The following is a 26484-nucleotide window of genomic DNA, read 5'->3' as shown; positions in this document are numbered from 1 at the left end:
TAAATGATGCTCTAATTTTGAGTAAAATAGATGATAAAGCACCTAGCAATTCACATTAATCATAGCCCTTTAATCTAAAGAGAGAGTCCATGAGAGGTGGTCCAAAAGAATGCTAAAAAATCATCATAGTTTGGATGGAATCTTCTTTGAAGCACACGTGTAACAGTATACTAAGGCAGCAGGTGCCTATTAATAAAGTAATCAAATGATTAAATCACATGTTCTGAAAATAATAATACAAAAAAAAAGTGGAGTAAATTAAATGCAAGTAATGAAGGTAAGTCATAATAAAGGTAAACAAAACAGCACAGTGATGAAGTCACGTGGTTAAAAACAATATACCTCATTATACTATTATGGCATGTAAACATTTGCAAAGTGAGAAAAGCATTAATGAATAACATAATACAAAAATAATACTGTGTGATTGACAAAAAAAAACTCCAACAACAACAACAACAACAACAACATGGGGATGGACAAACTACAAACCCAGAGGCAACAAAACAACATGACGACCTGTGGTGAGACAGAAACCTCTCCTTCCTCTCCCCTCATCTATCTCCACTACACTGATCAGCTCCATCTGGATCACAGTGGCTCATGCAGCTCATGCAGGTCCACACACATTAGCCCCAACATCATGGCTTCACATTCTGCAGAACATTTTCCACAAAAGCGTCGCTGGCACAAATCTTCCGCGCTGACACTAATGTCTGGGCCTCGCTCGTCACACATCGCAACACAGTGCCGTGAACGTACGCGGTGTGAATTGCAGCTGGCTGGCCGGCCTGTTTGATTTGATGGGTTATTATTAAACACTTCTGTCAATAAAAAGCGTGGTGAATGCTAATTTCCAAACCTTCCACCAATAAACGACCATGAAACCAGTGCAAATTAACCTCTAAATGTCATGGGAAAAGCCAGTGCCACGGCAGTCAGTGTCGGTGCTTCAGGGTAGGGGAAGCTTAGTCTACACATGGATGAATATAGGATGTAAGGATTTGGCATATCATAAGCTAATAAGTATTTCTTAACATTATGGAAATGCATTAAAATAGGTGAAAGGATTTGCTGGAGCATATGATATGCCATCCACAGTGGCCGGTATGGATTTAGTCAAATCTACTGCAGCAACAAGGATCATCACCATACCATCATTTGATGATTTGCATGGCTGTTTGAAGTCAATAGTTTACATGTGATGGGAGTTACTGGCTGGTTCTAATCACTATTTTGGTTTTGGTCCATAAATACCACAAACATCATGGCATATTGCCTGAATGAAGGTTCCATTGATGTCCAAATACTCTAGAAACGGATTTCCAATGTCCAAATTGTCAAAAAAAAAAACCAACAACAAAAAAACTGTTTACGTGTGGTGTGAGTTGCTGGCTGATTCTATTCACTATTTTTGGTTTTGATCCATGAATTCCATGGAAAAGACCAAAAACAATTAATTCTTATCCTACCTTTAAGTGTCAACAATGAAGCTTCCATTGGTGTCCAAATACAATTTTATGAAGTACATTAGAAAAAAAAGCTAATTACTGTATTAATTCAACCAAAACTAAACCTTTACATTCAGAAATTGTTATCAATCAAATTTCTGAAAGTCAGATAAACACAAGATGACAGGAGCTGGACTTGAATACAGGAAGGACGTGAGGTGCATTACTAAACAAGTGACTTTATTTCCAAGACTTAATTAAAAAATACTATAAATGACACATTATACTATGTGCTCCTGGTGGCAGCAGCACAGGATCCCTCTGTGTCGTGATTATTTCAGACTTAGAGCCTATCACTAACAAGGACCCTCACCACCATCACAGCTCAGGGAAAACTGTCCCTTACACGACATCGACAAACACACACAAAACACACACAAAGGAGTACAATTACTCTACCGAAAGCAATATAATTTATGTTAAGTGTAATTTTATTCAAGCAAAAGGAACACAAAACTATAAATACTGACCCTAGTAAACTACCGGAAGTTTGCTACCGCCCCTCCACTATTTCTGACATGGTATCTCCCGGAACCTTCAACCTGACGCTCATGTGGTTCAGGACTGGTTTGGCCCACGCACACAGGAAAGGAGATACGGCACAGGTATGTAAATTGAACACACTTTACTCCAACAAACGGTGACGTTTCAATTAACCATTTATCTTAGGTTGAATTACTATGAGATTATTTTAATTCTGCAAACATAATTAAATTGTTGTGTCTCATGTGGCTGGATTTTAATCCATTCCAACTAAGAGGCTACAGCACTAGCACACCTTACCACATTATCATTTTTTTTTTTTTTTTAAATTAGTGTTGAATTAGTTAATATATATGTACAGTTTTGTTCTCCAGTCATGGCCTACAAGACTGTGGTTGAAAATTGTCCCAACAAAAGCACTATTTCCCTCCAAATACTAAAAATAAACTGCAAATGCCAAACTATTAAGGCTAGTTCACTGATGTCTTAAGTGATTTACTGATATTTGTTACTGACTACAAAAACGTAAAGACTAAAGCTGTAATTAGTTCAAATTATGAGGATATTAATATGATGTAGACTTCACCTAACTCTCTGGAGACTACATTAACCCAAATCCATGTGTGTGTGTGTGGATGTAGGCATTACCAATATGATGTGATCTAACATTAATTAGGACAGATCCAAATATTGTTATCCAAATATTGTCTTTCCATATTTCCTGTATGTTTCCTTTTATGATACTGCAAATATCTCCCATATGCACGAAATAAACTCCATGTAACTAGTTCCAAACATGTGGATATGTGTAATATTATAATGCAGTGTATAATTTCCTAAGCCACCACAGGGGAAGGTGTGGACAAAAAAAGTTCTTTAATGTGCATTTTTCATGTTCAGTAGTACCAAATTATGAATTCATAGTCTCTTAAGTTGTGCTTTTAATATTGGTTTGTATTCATGAAAAATAGATTTGCTTTCATACAGAATTATGTATGCTCACAGAGAATAACCAGTTAAATAAAATCCATTAGGGCAAAACGTGGAAAAAAAAAGAGGAGGATTGAGGCAAAGTCTGTGGTTTTAATGCAACAAATCATTCGCCATTAACCTCACCTGTTATTTTATGGTAAGCAGGGTCTGTGTTATTTTAATGATAACACCTAACACAAACCAATCAGGTGAGGATCTGACTGCAAAACAGAGACACTGTGACCCCCGATCCATTACATCCGCTACTTTTGACACGCTGCTTTAGAATGGGGCTTTTACATTTTGCATTTGTGATGTTTCAGCTGTTCCAGGCCAGACCACACAGCGGTGATGACGGACAAAGCAGTTCCTCGTGTACGATCTCGCTCTGTCAAGACGGGTCACTGTACCACACAGCTCATTCAACTGCAGATGATACGCTAAGTCCCACGACAAGAACCAACAAAAGGGGGGAAATACAACTGTGTAAGTCCTGTAAGAGCTGTAAGTCTGTGTCCTTTTCACTGCCAATATGAACAGAAATGTCAACAGTGGCCAGCTGTCAGCATCTTGGTATGCCTGAGATCATAATGCTCACCTAAATCCCTGACTGGGCACCAGGTAAGGGCAACAATGTTGTCTGATAAGCAGATATACATTTACTGTCGTCGCCAGTGTCTTGATTATCACTCATAACTTATACCAAAACAAACTCGACTTCAAAAGTCATCAACAAAGGCTCACGTATGCTTAGCAGCTCATGTCTATATGGGAAAAACACACCAAAAAAGTACAAATAAGAAATATTCAGTTGTTTATTATGCCTTGACATTTGAAAAATAACCAAGTATCCCCCTTTTTTTAATGTTAATGTTCTCTTCCAAATGTGGCTTCTTTTATGATGTGCTCTTTATCGGAGCTCAGGACTATCCATTTATTTGCAAAGCAGATGAGAGTCTGCGGCAATATTATTAAATTTCTTTGCATAAATTGCTCATTGGGATTCAATCGAGCCAAAGTTTGTTTTCCTCATTCGCTTTTTTTTATAATTTTAACTCTGATAATATACAAGTACAGTGCAGTCTGAGATGGTTTGCAGCAGGGAAGTTATTAATTTGTCAGATATTGAGATTGTCCCACTGGTATCACAATGATGGCAGGAGTTGAGTCGGAGGGAAAATCAATCCAGAGTGTGTGCTTTCTTTGATGCTAATTCTTTTGTCGTGTTGTTACAAGTCGTAATGTTCCTGCCGCTGGAAAACTGAGCGTGGATCATAGAATATAATATACTGGAGGCTTTTTATACTTTTGATAAAAATAATTCAAGATTGTACATGGGGATGTTTCTCTGTGCAATTTATGCTGACATTTAGCGGCACTGTTTGAAATGAAAAGGTTATTTCTCCGGAAATCTGAGATATTGTGTATTTACTCCTCTATCGGGTTATCTTGGTAATTTCCTTTCATTGCCGTTGTTCAATTTGTGCAAATCCCACTGCATGTTGAGAGTCTGGAGACAGCAGTCATCACAGGCACACGAGTGCAGAGTGGCTCACGAGACGAGTGTGTGATCACTGCTCACCTCAGGATTCACGGTTGTTTTAGTAGCTGTGATGCATCACGGTGCGCACCCGTATGTTTGGTTTCACCATGTAAAGAGATGCGGCGGTAATAACTGGCCTGAGATGAAAAAAAAGCACGTATGCAAGTATATGTGACTGAAAAGTAATGCCAAAGCTACAAAAATACATTAAATAAAATGATGAAAACGTTGAAATGACAAACCAGCTAAAACTATTATACTATAAAACTACATGGATAAATACTAAAAATAAAAAATGTGGGGGTTTATTGAATTCCTGTAATTCTCTTGGTTTGAAGTACTGTCAAGGCAATTTTATTTATATAAAATCACTCAAGTTCAGCGGATTACAAACAAAACATCTTACAAAGAAAGGGAACATAAAATACAGAATGTGAAACGTAGAAAGAATTTGAAACAGAAGCTAATAGAGAGACAATAACCGTCACCTCAACTGGTAATACAAATGTATGTATTAATGAGGCTGTGGGTTGTTCTCAGATGCAGGTCCAGCATAAGGAAGGGGAAACTCTGGTCATTAATATTTGCTGTACTCAAAATAGAAGTGCAAAATTTGAGTAGGAGTAGTTGGTGCTTTAGTAGAGTACGTGGGACCCTGGGGCTGTCTAGACGAGTTAAAAACAGCTTTTGTGCCACAGACAGACTTTGGAAAATAGGAGCTTGAGTTTACCACAATTTTTTTCTGCTTCAGTCACAAAGAATCCTGTGTGCAGGTCTCTGAAACAGGGGAAGCTCATTTCAGGCCCAGTTATTTATACATAAATTCTTCAAATGAACAACTAAAACAAGGAAACACGATAATTATGTAAAACTGAAGTGCTACAGTAGTGTTTTTATTTACAGTGCACAGAAATTAAAATGGTCATTATCACCGAGCAAATAACACACAACGACCAGCTATTTGTCTACACAGACACGCAAAATCCACGCAGGACTGAGGCAGAAAAGGCTCCACTGTCATGTATGTTTCTGCAACGCTGCTAATCAAAAACTGGCTCCGCCTTTCACACAGTTCCCCCAGTCATCATGCAAAAGCCCACTGCTCCATTGACTCCCAGAGAAGCTGAGCTTCCATGGAAGTGGCAATCACCGCAGCGCTCACCGCAGTGCAAAAACCCTTTTCTGAACTGTTTAATGCGGAGGCTGCTACGGGAATACGAAAAATCATGTAACCTGATCCGCCATCCATTATAAACGGCCGATTCTGAAGGAACGAGCGACACGTTTTAATCGCGTTCTAGCGTATGTTTAGTGTTAAAATGTAAATACAACACAGTACATATTTTGACCAGATTTTTAAGAGGAAGCTGAGCTTCCCTTGCTGTCTTGGAGCAATCGCCACTGCTGTGCACACACACGCACACAGAGGCACAGACGGGCTGATGCTGCACAAATCAGCTTGCTAAAACACCCTTGTTAACATTTCAAACCTACACGATCATAAAAGGTGATGCCAAAGGAATTTTGGACTCCCCGCTCCTTCTCTAAATCACACACACCCTGTGATTTGCAACTCCAAATCTGGAGCATAAATGGGGCTCCATGGCGAAAACGTGAATCCAACTTGAATAGATTTTGAATTTTAAATGCGAGATCAAATGAAAATCACACAAAGGCACCAGCAAGTGGAATTGAAAGTGTGATACAGATGAGGGGAGTGTTGGGGTGAGGGGGGGGGGAGGAGTATGGATGAAAACAGGATTAGACTCCACAGGCCTGGTTCCCACAGATTGCCTGAAAATGGGGAACAGATTTAAAGCAGGTACTGTGTGTTGACAGGTTTGGGGCCTGTTTTATATATTTATTTCTTTATTTATTTTTCCACACATTCAGACGTTTCCCTTCACCCTTCCTTCCTTCCTTCCTTTTTTTTTTCCAGCACGTCTTACACGTTTAACTAGACCCATGTCAAAACCTGTTTACATGTCATGAAAAGAAGCGGAACATGTTCAAATCGGGTAAGCCACTGAAGAAGAAACTTGGATGATTTGACAGTTTGAGTCTCTTTAATGTCGCTGCTGCTGCTGCTGCTGCTGGCGCCTCTAAGCGGGTGGTAAAACAAATCATACGCAGTCTCACCGCTGCTCTGCTGTTAAACAATGTTGTAATTGAAGATTAAAAATAATGTTATTTCTATGTCGAGGTAACCCCGGTCTGCCGGTGCAGAGGCCCGTGTTTTTGCGCCCTGATTTCCTCCGACAAATCAAACGCGGGGTGTTTGCTCAACGTCCGTATGTCAGCAAGTTTGAGATTAAACTGTTTCATGTTTAATGGGATAAGGAGGAACATCAGCTTCTATCCAATCCTGGCCTCAATTGAGTGTTTTTAATGCAATTTGTCAACTCCCTCTGCTAGTGGGATTTGTTCCATACTGTTAGATGTGGAGTCAATTACACAGTATCTCTGAAGAGTATTTTGCTTGAAAGATTGCTCATCTGGCAATATTAAAGCTACTTAGTGTATGTTTGGCTGGAGTGAAGGAAATACACTTAAACAGGGTTTTTTTTCTTGTGAAATCCACTTGTGGTATTTAAGAAATACAATTTACCGGATGCAATTTCAAAACGTCTGGTTTACTTCTTTTTTTTCGTCGCATCGCTACACGTTTAATATAGAAATACTATATGTGACAGTAATGATCTGGATCACTCTCCCACAAAACAGGGGAGCAAATAAAAGATTCACTTAACTCTTTGGAAATGTCCACTGTGATTAATTATACACTCAAACCAATACAAATGACTCACCGGTTAATGTTAACAAATATTCTTGCTTAAGGGCCTCCATTAATAATATCCTATTCTTTCCAAATATTATTCTATCCACCTGCTGCGTGTGATCTTATTTCCCCACCCCCCCCTTTTTTTTTCATTTTGTGATCATACATAATTTAGTCCTTGGCCACATCTAATAAATGATGTTGACATATGCTCTTGCAGAGAGCACTGCCTGGAAGTGTTGGTTGATAAGCTTCTTTGCATTCTCACTGGATCCAATTTTGCCCTATCAGTACAGTGAGTGTGTGGCTCTGCTCACATGGTCCACCAGGCCTCCTTGTCCTCCTCCTCCCTCAGATGTCCCGGGGCGTCTGATTAGTGAAAACTGCTCTGATGGAGGGGGTGGAGGACGGAGATCTGTGGAAAATTCACATTTGTTACAATTTTTTTTTTTAGTTCTTGCACAAATGTGGCATTTATGACTTCATAGCCATCTTATGATGGAGTATTTGGGCCATACTGAAGAGAAAAAAAGCTCTCATGTTTCAAGAATTACAGGATAAAGCCGGAATATTACGAGAATAAAGTCAGAATATCGGGAAGAATTTTGATAATGAATCGTTTTGAAGCTTTTTTCATGATTAAAACAAGATTTCAGCTTCTTAAATGTGAATATTTTCTAGTTTCTTTGCTCCATATTACAAAGAATCATTAAAAACCTTTGAGAACATCATCATTTCCAGGTTTTGACAAGCACTAATTGACATTTTTTAATGTTTTCTGACATTTTAAGGCCTAAGCGATTACTCGATTCATCGTGAAAATGATCGCCATGTTAATCGATAATGAAAATAATCGTTAGTTACAGCTCCTATTTTATCCCAATTATGGTGGTTTAATGTTTGGTGAACTCCATTTAAACACAATGGTGGACATTTGAGCTATCCATGAAGAAATATCGAATTATCCTCATAACGCAGTAAGAATTCAAGCAAATATTACGACATCGGGACTCAAATTAGTCTTGAACTGTTTTCCATTGCTCGACAACTTGTTTTGGGATTTTTATTTTCTCAAATACTGATTATTGAAAAACTATTGTCAGAGACGCACTTGCATGCACCCACTGTACGACGAGCATGTGGCTTCTAAACGTCACCCACCGGGCCACCAGGATGTGGAGATTAAAAATTGAAATTGCTTTAAGCGCTTATATCCAAATGTCCATTCTCGGCCTGAAATGAATTCTTACAGCCCAACAACTGCCGTCTCTCCTTTTTTGTTCATTTTTTTTTTCTATCTTTCTTTGTTTTTCCTTCCTCTCTTCTTCTCCTTCTTCTCCTTCTTCTTCTTCTTCTTCTTCCATCTCCTCCGTGGCCCCAAGCATTAGGAGAGAGAGAGAATCAATTCGATCAATTCCCTTCCACCAAATGTTTGTTGTTGTTTTTTGCTGACCACACCTCAAGGATTAATATTTGATTAGCCTTTAGGAGAGGTGGAAAGTACTTATTAACCTTATTTGTCAATCTGTCAGTGCCACTGTGTGGAATGTGCCTTGCGGTGGGGAACGTGGGACTGGAGGGAGGAGGAGGAGGGGGGGGAGGAAGGAAAAAGGGGGGGAGGAATCACTTCAGGGAATATCATGTCTTCCAGTGACTGCTCTCCTCTGGATGTTTCATCGTAATTATCCGTTTTTTAGGCTGCCGTCGCAAGCATGACATTCATTTCTGCAGTTTGAATACATCTGTTAATTGATAACGTGATACGCGGTCCCAGAGTAACGCTGCGATACGACGCTGTCGGTACTTAGCCGCCGTTTCCTTCCTTCCACGTGTTTGGCCAATTATACCAAATTCTTTCCAGAATAAATAACAAGACGCCTTTGTGTGGTCACTAATTTTATTCATAATTATTGTTTGTAAACAACAACAAAAAGGGAAAAAATGAAGTGCGTTGCCATTCAGGTCATTTTCATTACAGTCCATGAGGACAAAGCATTTACTCATTTTGAAATTGATGAGCAAACTTCCTCAGTGTAAGCAGTCCTTTTTTTCATTAGTAATTTTAATTAAGTCTTCTGCACAACACTGAAATTGACTTTATGTATAATTGTTCATTATACATCTTGTTTTCTACAATGGGGAAATTAAGGGGCCTCAAATGGATGAATCTGAGACATGATTAGTCTTGTTCATCCCAAATGTATAATTTTTTTAATGCCTGGCGCGAGCCTTCCCTGCAAAGTGAAATTGATACTTGGTATATGAAAACATTTAATGAATTGCCAATTGTGTTGTCAAAATCAAGCTAACAGATATTCTTTGGGGAAATTTAAGGGGAGGATGCACATTTGAATGTTCACACTTTTGTAGTAAGACATTCATATTGAATGTATCTCGTTTTATTCCCCCCCCCCCACACATTTTTTATTGGCAATAAAAACTCAAGTTTTCCCGAACTTTAAAGAATAAGAGCATCTCAGGTGTGTGAAAGCTCCGCACGCACATGCACACACCATTTAAAGCTATAGTCTCTGTAATTAGTTTGTGAAACACTTTTAATAATAAAGCTGTCTGGGAAAAAAAAGAAAGATAAAAACTTGTTGAAGGGACTCACAGTTTAAAAATGGATTGTACTTCAGCATTTTTGGCTTTTATGGGTGACTTATTTTCAAGAAACATTAAAATGAAGATGATTTTCGTGATTTTTGTTAACTCATATTGTACCTTTTTTAAGAATTGTACCCTGAAAATTACACTCTGGACAGTGTTCTGCTCGAATTACTTGATGTATGTCCATTTATATCAACGTAATACTTCTATTCCCGTCTATATTTCACAGAAAAATTATTAATTTATTTTACTTAAGCTTGGGTCTACCTCAGATTTACCAGTTCCTTAACAAACGATGACTTCCAGGTTTTCAGGCACTCACGCAATCCCATCATGCATTCAAAACAACGCCATATTGGCAGGAACCCGCAATGTTCAAACTGTTTACATATACCAGGCAATATGTCAGGCAAATTATGTCTTTGCTCGTCAGGGAAAAGGAAAGGGGAGAACATTTTACTGGATCCTTATCCTCACAGATCTCAAAACAACGCTGCCTTTAGAGATGAAACAATGGGAATTGTCTAAACCAGAGGTCTGAAACTCATGGCCCGCAGACTACATGCGGCTTCCCCAAATCAATTTAATGATAAATTCTGAACTGTTTATCGTCCCATATCAAAAGTAACACTTTTATTTTGAAATTATATGATCTATCGTCATAAATATTATTGTTTAAATGTTTTTTTTCTCAAAAAGTTGGACTTTTTTTCACTTGACCGGCCCCTTACTGACCAAGGTAGACACTCATTGGCCCCCAGGTCATTTGAGTTTGTGACCCCTCGACTAAATGTTCTCCAAAGTAGGATGAGGGAAAGTTTATCAGAAATTTGAAGTTGTATTGGGATGTTGCAGGTCTGCTGCAACATCTGCTTATGGAGTGTTTCCATACTCGTGAGCAGCACCATGGGTGGATTTTAAAGGTCAGATATATTCTGTCGCTCTGTCATGTTCTGCAATATACAATGTCCGTGGACTGAGTCACATGACATCCAGAGCTTTATTGATTGCTTTTGTTTCAAGAAAAAGTAGCTTGCTTCTGCTAACAAACTTAAGCTACAACTATACGACTATATTTTCATTTGGAAAAAAGGCGTTAAATCCGTCTCCTGGCGAGCATTTCAGCTCTGTATCATTCGTGTAAACTGGAACCTGATTCTATCTGTAATTTGGTAAAAAATAATGGTGAAAATCAAAGCAGGGGATTTCTATTATCAGTCCAACATCGAGGTGAAACTGAATATAACATAACAGCCCTGGAGTTTAAAAAAAACAAACAAATCTGGCAGTATCTTTTTAAACTAATGTAATTGTTTAAAAAATGCATTTTTAAGTAAAAACAGTAGAATACGTGTAACCTAGCTTTAATAATCAGCGCGTTACCTGGCTATAGTTTACGGAGTGTGACTCTTGCATCGCAGTTTCAGCCTTCGGGGCTCTGTTGTTTCAGGGTCTGAGTCTGGTTGTGTCTCAGTGATGAACACCTCTCCACGCTCCCTGGAAGCCTCCCAGATCCATCTCCGCAAACCTCGGTGTTATCTGTGATCGTGCGCCCTCGCGCTATCGAGCTCAGTCAAAGACCATCCCATGGTTTGCAGTGTTAATTACAGATCCTTTGATGTGATAGAACACAGCCCTGTAGAGATTGATTACTCTTTGAGCTAAGTTGTCTTCCAATTACTTAGACAATTAGCCAACTAATTAAAATACTTACCCTGTGCATTGAAAAATGAAGAGGAGTGCTGCTGTGAGGATCTCCCTTGATATATGAGCTGCCAGGGATTCTCGGAAAGTCTCAGCTGAACAGTGGAAGGCCTGGTGTGCTGACTGCAGCTCAGGATAAAGGCCCAGAGTGAGACACTGCAGCGGACTGAGATAATGATGTGGATCGAGCCTTTGGAGGCGTTTATCACTTCTCGTTGATTGAGGATAAAGACGTCGGATCAGGGGATGAATTGATGTTTGACAGTCTATCATTTCACGTTTTCACCGCCCAACAAATGCCAACGTCTGAATGACAACTTCAAACATGAAGCTTTTCTCCCATTTGTCAGCTCTGTTGATGCTTTAATTTTACTTTTTATCAGTGCAGACGGAACAAAATCTAAACAATCAATGCTCAGTGTGGAGTTTTCTTCCGACAAATAATTAGACAGTTGATTTGAAGTCGCCGGAGCGTGTCTGAATATTTACATTCCAATCATTTGTAGTTAGTCTGAAAATCATCACTTTGAGACTCTTTATTTTAAAGGTCCGTGGAGGAATTTGGTCCACTGATAAAAGAGGAGGAAAAACATTATTTCTAAGATTCTCAAGAGGCTTAAAATGTTTAATTTAATAGCAAACACTTACTTGGCCCTGCACTGCTTTCAAAATATTAAATATGCCGCTCAGTCGTTCGCACGTCGTGGCCGTATTTGATAAATGTCTGTCTTCTGCAAAGTGTTGTGTGCTGTGGATTGTTTTCTGCACATACTTCAACATATGGGCTTGGAGGTCTGAGCCATATATTACCAAAATTAGATTTTTAAATTAAAAAATTAGCTATGATCACTTTCCTGACAAGAAGCATGAAAGCATTATCTTTCAATCGACAGTAAAATAATCTGAAATGTTAAAACTACTCAGTTTTATTATCTGATATTGATATGATTCATTGTTTTTTTTTTTTTACTTTGAAGAGGCGACAAAGGACTTTTGTGTCCCAATTCAAAATTCTTATTTGGTCACTCAAACACAGCAGTAGCAAAACACCTGAAGAACTTTCAATTGTCTGTGGAACAAACACAGATCCTCATCGTTTTGGACAAGAAATACCCACTTTATTCACAAAAACCATGTTCTGGTGGCTTAGAGAATAATATGGTGAAAGCAATGCTTGTATGTGACCAATAAAAAACGAAATTGTGCCCTTTAAACTACGCAATCAGTTTTAACATCATAATGAGAAGTTTAAGCCAAAATATTGTCTATTTTGTGTTTAACGCTGGACAGGTGATGTTAATCGACCTTAAAGTCTCACTCACAGTCTAAAGTGGCCCATTTTCTGGCCCCTTTGTGGTTAAAATAAGTAAAAAAAAAAGTCCGGACAGACATTGTGAAGCTTAGGTGTTAAAGAGTTAAACTGCATTATAAGAAATAAAGTCAATATAGCAACAACAATATACTGTAGGAGTCAAATTAACTCTATTTTATTAAATCATAGCCAGCATTCTTGTTTATTTCCTGTCCTGTCAGTAACTAGTCTTCAGCAAAAAACTGCATCCAAAGTTGTAAGTGTGTTCCTCTAAATGGCAGTGAATCACAGTTTCTGTTTATTCACACCAATGTGGTGAAGTCAATGTCAATAACATGGCAGTTCACAATGGCCGTGTTTCATTTGACTCTACACGCCCACATTTCAATGAGATAAAAACAACTTTTCCTTTTTTTTTCCCCATGTGTCCACGATGCGTCTGACTGAGGCCTGTCTCACTTATTGTCATGTCCCTTTAACCCCAGCTGGGCAACTCCATTATTCCCCCCTCCATTGTGATGTTAATGCTGTGTTATCTGTGCAGGGGACAAATATGCAAGGGGACAATAGGGATGTAGACATGCATTCAATTTATGCATCCATAATTGCTTTTGATGATGTAGATAATTATGTTGCACTCCGGAGAGTTTTGGCACTGCGCAAGCAAATTACTGAAAAGCCCCGACGCCTGATTTCCTGATCGACGACGCCAATGTAAATAATAAAGAAACCAAATAACTTGATGTCATACTTTTTTAGTTTTTTACTTAAAGTGTGTATTTATCACAGAGACATTGAGTGTTTCACTGACACTTAAGTGCAAAATGCAACTGAAAATAACAGTCAGCAGAATGACTCCTTGAAGAGTGATTACACGTTTCACTCACTGTTTTATACCTCGTGTCATGGCTGCGGTGATTTGTATTAGAAGTGATGGGTTTTATACCTCGAAGGAAAGCGACTTTAATTCAACAGTAAATACCAACATTAAGTAGAACTGTGTGTGAAATGACTTGAAGGCTTCTGGTTCAATCCCTTTTATGCCAGATTGTCCTTGAGCAAGACACAGTCAGTTCTTATGTCATGAAAACATGTTAGTCCGACTGAAATGGAGGTAGTCTTAGTCAGACTAAGATACCTGGATAATGTGATTCATAGTCCTAGAATGGGTCAGTAAGATAAACATTGTAAAGCACTTTGAGTTGTTCAAACAAAAATACTATATAACAGTAAATTCAATAAATTCACCATCTACAGCGGGGGTGTCAAACTTATTGCCCGCGGGCCAGAACCAGCCCATCACAGGGTCCAATCCGGCCCTCTGGATGAATTGTGAACTTTTTCAGTTCCAGATACCAGTGACCAAATGTTTTGTCCCTTTTGTAGATCCACTGTGATCTGTAAGTAATGCACATGTGTAAATGGTAAACTTAGGCATGATAATGTTGAAATTGCACTTCAGGTTCTCCCCCTGATCTACAGTGTCCATATTTGTTCTGATCTTTGAGTTCTATTTGAAGTGTACCGACGGCATCTATTTTTAGCTAACTATAAAAAGGTTTTTACAATTCTTATCTTAGTTAAAACATGTTTTTTCAACTTGGTACTGTATGTACTTGCAATAATTTAGTGATTTAACACATTTCTGGACATGTTATACTTTACCCAAGAGTGAAATTGCGTTAGAAAAACTGCTGATTCGATTCACGCGTTGCCATCTTTTCCTCCTGCTGCTTCATTCTACGTTTACTGATGTGATGCAATGACCTTACTTAAGCTATGTTATTACTTATTGCAATGCACGTCCATGACTATAGCTTTCCAATGTGCTATTGTGAACCCTTCCTGGTGAACCACACATGTCTCCTCTCCTCCATTATCTCCAAAGTGATGCTGATAACCTCCTCAGATGACGGTGGTGTGTCATAATAAGCACCCCTGCGTAGAAAAATACCCCTATTGCGAGAATGTGCATGTTTGTTGTGCACACAGTGGGGGTGATTTTCACAGCATCAATGCTTACAGCACAACATGGGTGCTTAGGAAAACGACCAATGTCTTTTACCGGTGTTTTTATTGCATAGACAACAACTAATACATCTGGAATCTGGTACTGTAAGTAACACGATGCTGATTTCCTTCTTAAAGACAAGTGTTCCTATTCTCTAAATCTCCTCCCCCGTCCTCATTAGTGTCTCCTGTTCCCTTCTGCCAGTTTTAACTCACAGGAGTGTGTCTGATTGAAGTTGCCCGGGCAGGTTGGATCGAAAGATCCCCTGCGATTAGAGGGTCAGCGGCAAGTCTGAAAGATCTTACTCCCCTTCCTTATCCTCTAATCACACACTATATAAAACAATCTTAGCACCACTTAACCTGTGCAGGAGCCCTGATATGTCTTGGCATGCTCTGTCTATATTAATCAATCTACTTCAGACCTTCATGAGATCAGGGATGCAAATGTGTGCAAGAGCAAGGTTCCATTTCCGTTCCGTTTTTTTTTATTACTGTTCAGGGCAGAGATGTCAAATCCATGGAGCTTAAAACGATCAATGGCAAAAGAAAAAGAACAAATTAAAGAGATGAACGACTACGTTGACTTGTGTTATATATACAAATGTGTTTCAACGTTACTGTTTCAGTGCACCTTCCATGCAAAACCACTCTGGTGTCAAACTCTGTTAAATCTGTCATTTTCCTTCTCAGTGGAAAGCTGCAATTTAATGATACTGACAACACAATTTAGGAAGCAGAACAATCTCAACTCCTTTTTGTTTCCCGGTGACAGCTGTGCACTGTCGCTCGTATGGACTCAACTGTTGAGGGACGTGATAAACATGACAGAGCTGGAAATGCACTGTCAATTACCTCTGTTGACAGAATATGATCGGAATAGGATGATTTTATGATCTCTTATAATCGCTTACAATATACAGTCGTGCAGATTCATGTTTTTCAAAATCTAACTGAATAATTAGTCATTGTACAGGACACTGTAATTAGTGCTGGGTTTCTCTGAAAACTAGTGCAATAAAACAAAGATTCCAACATGAGAAACACACAATAATAGATGAACATAAGACAATGCATGAATGTAATATTGTATATGTGTTTTACAACCAATCAAACTTTATCTAAATCAACATATATAAAGCACTTTTCATACAACTCAAATATAATTCAAGAATGTTAACCAATGAATTAAACAGACTAGTATATAGACTATGAGCAATGAATAGAAATATAAAATATAGGTCAAAAATAGAAATACAGTCAAATAAATAATTATGATTGGATGTCGTCTGATATTCTTACCCTGAACATTCCCACGCATCCAATCTTATATTTTAATGTGCATGTTGTTGACATGTAGCATGAATTATAAAATAAAAATAAGCATGTGAATGCCTCATTTAAAAGCAGTAATATCTTTGAGTGGAATACAATAAACCGCACGGTAACAAAACATTTATTCACTTATTTTCTACATTTATTGTATATTGCTGCTATTACTTTTAATCAAAAGTGAAATCACTGATCTTTACGACACATCTTTTCACATTTGTGGGTTGTAGCTTGTGTTGAACCTGTTTGAAGTTCAATAATCGCTCACTTTTAACTGTTTCTGGTCTCCCGGGGGGCAAAATATTCAGCTCTTTACCTGCTAAATGGTCCCCTCTGTTCACCAGCGTGTGTCGGGCCCCTTTTGTGTGAGCATACAGTGTTTTTTTTTTTGTTTTGTTTTTTTTAAAGAGCTTGTTTGCAGCAGCTGTTTGCTGCCAAAAAACTGCACTATGAGAAAGTGGAGAAAACGCAGACAATAAAGAAGGCGAGCTGCCCAGTGAAACAATGAGATTAAAAGTTGCTTTAGCAGCAGATTCAATTGGCAATTGGTTTTTGACGGCAAGTGATTTCTTTTGTTCTTAGAGACTGTAAAAAAAACCTTAAGTTTCATTTGTAAATGGACATTTTTTTGTTGCATGGAAATGCTTTTTGATCTCATATCTACTTGCAGTGGAACGATGGAAACTAAAAACAAGACTGATGTCATTTATGAAAATCGGAATAACTGTCTTACTCTCAAAAAGCTGTTTAATCCTGCGGTTCATCTGTTTTTTTTGATCAGTAGGAATGAGATTAATTAGCATTTACTCCCTTGTCAAAAGACTCTGCAAAGCACAAGGAGTTTTTATTGCCATCATTGGGAACGCAAGAACTGGGTAACACAATGCTAAGATGCCCGGGACAGTCCTCAGTAAATTATATTTCATCTCAATTATATATACACTAATAGTGCCTTAAAATCCTTAAAATGTTCATTGAGTTTGAATGAGAGTAAAAGTAAAAGATACAAAATAGTAATAAATTGTGTCAGCAAACTCCACTGTGTTGACGTTTTATTTTTTTATTATTTTGGCAGGTTGGTTCAACATATATTGCCACAAATTTTTGTGTGAAGGCGTCTTGACTGAAGCCAAAGTTTGATATCCAGTACATTACCGCTTTTTGTGCCATTGAACATGAACGTTTCCTTGCGATACCTCACATCTTTCCCTTGGGCTCCAAATGTAAATATAATGATGCGGCCGAGGGTCAGTTCCATTGTGAGGAATGGCTACCACATTCCGTTCTGCACTTTGAATCTGTAAAGGCCGCCTCACTGAAGCTGACCATGTAATGTCCCTCCCTGCTGCTGCGTATACTGTCATGGCACGGCGTCAAATGGCTCCTCCATCTTCTCAGGCTGGCTGGGCTGCTTATGAGAGGACCATAAACTAGCACGCAATATCCCATTGTCTCTGACCACTTAGTTCCTCTCATTGTTAGAGGTTATTTTGCCCTTATGAGGGGCAGAAGGTTTTCGGTGTCAGCGGCGGTTGATTAATGACTCACTGTGGCTCCCTCCTGCCGAAAAGTGCACACTCAGTCTAGACTAAGATTTCCCCAACCTAACGCCTCCTTACCAAGGAGACAGACAGCCATGCACCAGTTGAGGAATTCTATTTCCTACAGAGACCTTTGAACTCGGTTAACACAATTATTCCTCTGATTCTGTGAAGAAGAGAAAAAAAAAAAAAATCTAATTGATTTTTGAAGGGAAAGTCATAGTTATCGCTCCGTTCCCTCATGATTAATCAAGTCTAATAAGCTGGAACGAGTGCCATGTTTAGGTGTGTGCTGCGGAGGATTCATCTTTTCATGATGGGATATCTCTTCTGTTTCTTGTGGCTGCAGCATGTGACAGTAAGGAAATCAAATAACGGCATTACTGAAGGGGTGTCGGCAGTACACAAAATATGATTTATAGCATGTAGAAAAATGAGACCGTTCTACCTCCGGGTTGGTACCTATGACAATCCCCCAAATCTCTTTGTATTTTGAGCAAAGACCAAAGGAAACACTCTTGGATAATGAAAACAGCATTGCTCTCATATGAGGCACATTGCAAAACAGGAACAAAATAATGAATATATTTGGTGGGGGTGGGGGTATTTCACAGGGACACTGTGTCTTCCCACTATGGAAACCATGCAGGGAGCCACCTTTGTTTCTTGACCTTTACCATCAAACACTATTCTTGTTTCCAAATCCCTCAGAGTGCAAGGCCCCACTCTGCTGGGGCCTATATGACTCAAATTATATCATTTGTCCAATTTGCTATTGTTTCATCCATGTCAAGATAATTTGCTTTGGGTTTCCCTGTAATGTCTTGGGTTTTGTCTACCCCCCCTCGAGAGACCTGCTATACAGTGTGTGCCCTAGATAGACTGTTTATCAAGTGCCCCATGTTCTGTCAAGTTGACTTTCCAAACCATGATGCACAGATACAATGTACAGCTTCATTTCACCGGTAATCTCAGGGGGCGGGGCATGACCACAGCAGGAGCCTGTTTACCTGGGGTATTAATTGGGTCAGAGTTAAAAGCGCGGCGGCGGCGGTCTCGCTACAGGATAAAGATGAGGTAGCCATCATTATTCAACACCTACTGTATAATGACAGCTTCATTTCTCCCTCAGTAGCCATCCCACTCCTAATTAATCTCATCATCTCTCCTAACAGTTGGACAGTCAGCAGCCAAACAGGTTCAACATATGTTATCATCACTACTATTACTACTACTGTGGAAGCGGCAGTAGTAATAGTAGTAGTAGTGGAATCTGCTACTGTTACAAATTTAAGTGTTTGATATGTTCATTTATCACCACTGTTGCAAACACTCACAATCTAGCAGCTGAGCAGCATACATCACCTGAAAAGCACTATAATGATATATGAAAGGATGGAGTCTTTGATAGATGTCTCGTATAAAACACAACAGTTGAAGCTTCATAATCAGTGTCACATTTCCTTTGACAACTGGTGGCAGCGCGCTCATTAATCAACTTGTGAACTCAGTCATTTTCTGCCTCCTGGGTTCACCGGGCACAGACAGCGGCCACTGAACGCAGTGGACTCCCTGACAGCTCCGTCTGGCTACTTCAAATCTCACGGACGGATGGGACACCGGGACGGAGGAAGAGTTTTAAAAATTCCGAGGACACGTCTTGATAAAATAACGTAATTTGGCCATACAGTAGCCTTAGCGTAGCTAGATGACCATTAAAACTGCCAAAATAGCAGCTACCACTGATCTTCCCGGTCATTTTCTACACGACACACACAAACTAGTCACAATAAAAGCAGTTGTTTTCGGTGTAACTGAATCATTAGAATCAGTTAATTAAAAGATTACTTCAGTACTTCCTGCACAAACTGAAATACAGGTGAACGTGTTGTGATTCGGCTCACGATCGATGGCTGTGGTTTCGCTAGTACACCAGACTCCTCAGTCAAATATTGACGTTTTCGAAATGTCCTTGCTATATGTCCTTGCTATATGTTATACGTCTTTTTAACTGATCTACAGTGTTGCATGGTTCGGTTTGATTCTTGTGTCGGCACGTCGCGCTCATGAACCTTCCAGTGATGACACTCTCTGACCAATCAGTGGCTGGCAATCTGTTATATCACATTTCGGCTCGTCGCTAAACCAGGAGAATCTTTTCCATGATCCTACCACACTTTATCCATTCAGAAGCTAGAAATCCAGAAAGCGGCCGCCCTCTCTTCTCATGAGGTTGGGCTTTGGATTGATGAACGTATTTATGCCAAACAGGTTCATGAGGTGTCTTGAGATAAGATAATCCTTTTATTAGTCCCACAGCGAGGGAATTTACATTTTTTTTTTTTGCATAGGAAGAAGAACGCTAATGTATCAATGGGTAGGATGTTAGCCAAAAGACGGCATTACTTACAGCAGCTTTAGAATGAGTTACTCAACTATGACAAGAGTAGTTAAGCACTAATTATCATTTGTACTCATTAAGGATTTTATGTCAAAATCAGCAGTGTGTCCCCTGAGGGTTGGGGTTGTAATGACGGGCAGCTTTTAAAGGTCCAGTGTGTAAGAATTAGTGACATCGTTTGGTGAGACTGCAGATTGCATTAAATGGGGTATTTCTCAACCCTTTTGCAAGCCTGTTGTGAAACTACGGTGGCCCTCGCATACCAGAAAGGATGTGAACACACTTTCCCGACTCGCTCCATTCTTCCACTCTCCCAGTCTCTGTCATCATGTGGGTGTAACTGTTCCTCCTTTGCATAGAGTGCTTCAGCTGCTGCAGAAACATGGCCCTCGCCCAAAGCACATAATGAAGAGCTTATTCCAAGGCTATGAAAGCTGAAATGAGCTTTATTTTAAAGAGTGTGTACACTTACACAAACACATGTATGGGCTTTATATTCAATTTATGCCAATAAACCCCCCTTAGATGTTGCACTTATACGTTTTACAGCCATGAAATATGAGCAGGCAACAAAGTACATTACAGTCACACGTCACAGTCAGTAATTATGATGTTCTTGATATTTTTCCTGCAGATGCTTTTCACTTAATCAGAGGGAAGGAGGTGGACAAGTCCCCTAATGACCCCTCCTGACACCAGGCCTCGGATGGTCTGTCATAGCTGAAGCCGTTTCACTGGGAGCAGGTGGAAGACATCACTGTTTTCCATTGACGATTCTGAAGTGTTCGAACGTCGTCTCAGGCCTCGTCTCACGCAGGTAGGGGTGTCATGCTTCTCTGATTAATTGCTCGCCTGCCAAATGTATCTGTGCGCATTATCTTGTTCTATCTTTTGATTGCATGTGCTTAATCCTTATCATAATTGGAGTTGCACACTGCCACTGGGCCAGACATGTCTCATACCAAATTAGGCTTAAAATTGTTTACTGGAATTTGGATGCCGCTCACTTCAGCTGTGAATTTAATATCACAGAAACCAATTATGCTAATTAAGATGAAGAAAAAATAGATATAGCGACATTCCGAGAGAGTATCTATTGCTTCCTTTTTCTTTTTTTTCTTTCTTTTGAGAGAAAGAAGATGATGTGCTTCCACATCAGGCAGTCCAGACTCTTTATTGTGTGTTTTGTCGGTTCTGAACAGCACATGGACGATTCCCCAGGCAAACAAATCAGTCCACTCAACCATCAGGACGCCAATGAAGTGTTTTAAGACTCTGGCAGAGCACAAATAGCAATAATAATCATAACCATGAATGGGCCACATGGAGCGCCACCTCTACACCGCAGTTTGCCATGTGACGCTTTGCCAGGTTGTGAGATATTATCACATTTATGAAGGCAAGATGGCACCTAGAGTTGTTAGTGACACTCAAGAGGTGATGCTTTAATTCAATCAAACGTTCATATCTCATACATGTGGTATTATATATTCAAGTCGTTTACATGAATGTGCTTGAGGACATCTAAAAATGTGGATAATGGGAAATGCATATGTTTTTTGTTGTTTTACCACCTTCAGTCAACCAATCAAGCAACCAACCAAATATTCCAAGTATTAATTACTAATACTATATTTTGAACTGCTGAATATTTAAAGAATATGTACGTTTAGAGAGGAATAAATGGTGTGACAGCACCGCTGTTTTTGTTAATCTAGGTTATAGTATAGTTTATGTGTGTATCTTAAAACAACTCAAATTAATAAGAAATTCAGTTTTGATTTACTCATGCTGAGCTATTTTTTTATAAGTAGTCCCCTGCCTGTGTGTGTGTGTGTGTGTGTGTGTGTGTGTGTACACACGTGCATTTAGTTTATCTCCTTAAATTACTGCACAAATGTGAAGTGTGAATGTAGTTATCACTACCATGTGTATTAAAGTAAGTTTGGCCATGAGATGAACTATATTGGATTAAAAAATAAAGAAACACACATTGCCCCTCTGAGGATTTTCAGTTTACTTTGGCACAACCAACACAAAAAAGAACAGCAATGGAGGAAAGTGAGCAGTTTTACAAGTTTAAAACAAAGACGATGATATTAATATTGATAATGATATTTTACTCTCTCTCTCTCGCTATCTCTCTGCCGCTGAAGAGCAGAGAATCGCTGTCAGGTCTCGCTTTATAAACTCCACTGATGATACAGCTCTCGTGACCTTGTGATCTCTTAACATAATCTCACAGTATAGTTTGTAAGTTTTATAAATATGTATTGTGTGTACGTGGACACTATACCCATATTTTGGGTGATGCTAACCACAACATTTTATTGAGTGTTTTTTTTTTTTTTTTGTGGGACGTATCATGTATTTTCCTGCCTGCAACAGAATGTTTTTTTTGGGTTACCGTCACATTCACCCACTCTAAAAAATTAAAACAACATTGTGAAGATGAGATATTTGCATGAATGGTAGAGGCAGGGCTGCGTGAGTAAGAGAACTACGGTGGCCCTCACATACCAGAAAGGATGTGTTCTCTGTGTAGTAACCTTTCACTTTAAAATGCCAAATGCACTCTCTGGCTGGTTTGTCCATTCCAGGCTGCTGTAGAAACATGGTGGCTCAAAAATGATGGCCTCCGTAAAGTGATGTAAAGTGAAATGAAACAATTTGGATTTAAAGCCATGACACCAACTTATAAGTTCAAGTTCACCTGCAAACAAGTGATATCAGCTGTCCTGAGTCCACTCATATGTGCCATAGTTTATCATCTTTTTTACTCTAATTTAAACATAATTTACTTCATGTTCTGTGCAAGAGGACCTGAAATTAGCGACCCTTAAAATGTTCATTGATTTTATGAATGTAGTGGGCCTCATGTTCACTTGTGGCACTTTTCCATGATACAGCTCGAGCACTACTCGACTCTACTCGGTTTGGTATCAGGCACGTCGTTTTCCATTACTTCATAGTACCTCCTCAACGTGGGCGGGGTCATCATAGCACAGATGTGTGAAACAGAATCGTTCTACTTGTCCTGCACTGAACTAAATTATGGCTGATGGCTGATTGCCGGATTTCGGCAGTCGTGTCGCTACGTACACCAGACTCTACTGTTAAATATTGAGATTTTTAAACATTTGCTTTGCTAAACGCATGTTTTCAGGATTTTTAACTCTTTTTAACTGATCTACAGTTCGGCATTGTTCGGTTTGATTCTTGTATAGGCCGTCACATTCATGACTCTTCCAGTGACGACGATCTCTGACTGGCAGTCTGTTGGCGTCACATTTTAGTGTTGTTCAGCTCGTTTGAAACCTTGACTGAGCAGGTACTAGGTACTATCACTAATGGAAAAGCAAGAGTAGAGCCGAGCCGAGTAGTGCTAGGACTGTATAATTGAAAAGTGCTAACAGACTTCCATTAAAACCAAGTTTTTGTTGGAACCAGTGGAGTTTCCTGGTGGCTATTTTATATATTCTTACTTCCTGATTCACTGAGGCAACCAGGAGACATTTGTTTTACTGTATAAGGACAATATATGATAGACTTGTACAATTGGAACGTATATTCAATTACTGCCAATAAACTAAATGTTACACAGTGGACTTTTCATGGGCCTCATGTACAGTACCATAATGGAACTGCAATACTGCCGCAATCTCAGAAGAAACCACAAGCTATCCTTGCTTTGTTTGATATTTTAGTTCATAAAATCCATATCTGCTAGATGTTTATGGTCTTAGTTATTTAATACTTACATAACATAAGTAGTACACTCTAACCCAGCAAATATTTGGAAATACCTTTATGGTGCATCTGGTTTTCTATGTGTCTAAATGGTAAATACCTCTCAGGGCACCACAAGGTGTTCTCCAGGTATCATCTTTGGTGCGCTGGTTATGGTGTGTACAGTTCACCCTTTCACTTATCTCGATTAATGGTGTTTTGAAGCTGTGCATTAGAGTGTTGGTGCCTTGCGTGTGTGTGTGTGTGACTTCTGGTCCAGTCTTAAGACAGTATTGCAGCTCCTCGTGAAAGGTATTTCTTATCCTGCAGTCTCCACGGAGGCATATTGGCAGATGCTGTTTGCTCTGTTAATTAAATTTCCTCTTTGCAGCAAATGAGGTCATATTCCACCATTGGTGTAATGTCTCTCTCATGTACAACAAAGGGAAAGCAGAGAGTCCAGGAATCTTAACTGAAACAATCAAGTATATCATTGTTTGTCTGCGGATCTATATTTTTGAGGAGTATCACCGCGGTGAAATTTGATGCCACTGCTTGTGGTTTTTATTGCTTCAATTTTACAGACAGTTGGGATTAATGTCAGCCTCTATAGCTTCCAGGAAAAAAAAATGGGCAATAATATAGGAGCCGTTTCCATTATTCTGAGGCTATACAGGATGATATCATTTGTTCTTAACTCAGCTTGCAATATTGTTAAGACTGTAACGGCGCACCATTTAAAATGTCGTTCATCATGATTCATGTCTTATTGACTTACTTAGAGATGATCTCCAGGGTGGCTGTTTGTGCCAGAATCATTTGTGTAAGCTATAAATAAAAATATGTTTCACGTTATCAGCGTTTCTTCTTCTTCTCCTTCTTCTTCTTCTTCTGTTTAGAGTCGAGTGTGATTCTGAATGACATATGTGTTTTATAAACCTGGGCACATTGATGTCACTTTATGTTTATTACCGTTTGACAGACACGAGTGAGGTTAAAAGAGGACATCATCGCCAGCGTCGTATTTGTTTACACCGATGCGTGCTGTCATAACTAAGTAGCACAGTGACAAAGACATATTTTTGAAGCGGGAAGGAATAGTAATTTTCTCTAATTGGAAATGCTCACTTGCAGTGAATGAGTTGGTCTGCAAAGATAAGTAAAAGTAAAAGTGGCTATCCAATTAAACAGCATGGGAAATTTCCATTTTGATATCCATTTTCTTTCTTTGGCCATGTCTCTTTTGTTAACACTCGAGCTGGAAATGGAATCAAAGGTGTTTGTTTTATTTTTTATTTACCTATTCCAGACATTCAAGTAAATTAAGTCTCCTGTCTAATGCAGATATGTAATTTTTTTGAAAACCATCTTATGTGTTTTAATTACTTCAGGATTTGGCATGACCAAAGCAACTATTTGACAGTCGCCGAAAGCTGAGAGTCTAAACATGATTAAATTCTCAATGTCTGCACCGTCGCAAACAAAACAATTTAGTGCATTTAGGATTTCAAATGAGGAGAATAAATTGAGTTTGTCAAGTTGTTTGAAGAGTTTTGTTCCGTTTAATGTTTCGGAGCATTCAATCACTGGTGTTTATATATCTCTATACTCTAAAGAAAGGACCATCATGTTTCCCTGACGCGTCTCCAGCGCCAGAAGCGGCGCACTTCTCCAGAGGGAAGTTCATTAATACACATTTACATAACAATGCTCCCACTGGTGTCCACTGATGCGTAAGTGACTATGGTGTCGTCTCAACTGTGGCACTGCATTATGAAACAACAAAGGGACTGACAACAGGGGCAAAGCAAAGAGTACAGACAGACTGTAAATAGACACTATCTCGTCGAGTCCCCAAGAACAAAAGTGCAAAAAAAATGTGCTTTCGAACTGGGAATCTTGTTCTTTTTAGCAACTCACAGGAAAGTACTAGAAGCGTCTAAAGGGAATACAATCCTGTTTTCTTCAGTGCTAAACGGGATAGAGATGCGTTGAGAGGTTACAAGGCAAATTAAAGGACCAAAGCGCCAAAGTCTCACACCACCATATCAAAGATCATATTTTCACACTCTTTTCAAATACATTGCCGTTGCCTTATTGTGTGCAAACACTTTCCGATTTTGATGTTATTTTACCTTCTGAACACATTTATAAAGCTATGTATCCCGGAACAGATCCCTCTATTTTTATTGATATAGTAAAAAAAAAAAAAGTTTTAAACCTCAGTTAAACAATGTCAATACACATTCAAGATGGGGCCTTTTTTTTTTTTTTGCCAACAGGACAAGTCTTTTGTGCCTGTTTCCTGGTAACTGGTTGCTATGTGAATTTTACAGTTGCCAGCAGACTTTGACCATGAAGTGCGTCTCCATTTTTATTCCCTTCTACCTCTGAGACCATCGTTTTAGTCCAAATACTGCTATATATGCACAAATGTACAAAATGTTGACCATTGGAAGGCAGTGGTTCTTTAAGGTAAAATGGCTAATAACAACCAGAGTGTTGATGAGTGAACATTGTGCCAAGACTTTACCTCTATACTCAAAGCATTTTGTCT

General features: G+C 39.0%; 1 long non-coding RNA gene across 1 annotated transcript; it reads left to right on the top strand.

Moving 5' to 3' along the window:
- Positions 1 to 2075: 2075 nt before the first annotated feature.
- On the top strand, positions 2076 to 21010 carry LOC122785612. The gene is made up of 3 exons (XR_006362310.1): positions 2076 to 2116; positions 3290 to 3452; positions 20833 to 21010. It is a non-coding gene; the product is annotated as an uncharacterized LOC122785612 (long non-coding RNA).
- Positions 21011 to 26484: the final 5474 nt, after the last annotated feature.

This window comes from Solea senegalensis, linkage group LG19 (assembly GCF_019176455.1).
Source record: "Solea senegalensis isolate Sse05_10M linkage group LG19, IFAPA_SoseM_1, whole genome shotgun sequence".
NCBI classification, from domain to species: domain Eukaryota; kingdom Metazoa; phylum Chordata; class Actinopteri; order Pleuronectiformes; family Soleidae; genus Solea; species Solea senegalensis.
This window is presented reverse-complemented; position numbering and strand designations above follow the sequence as displayed.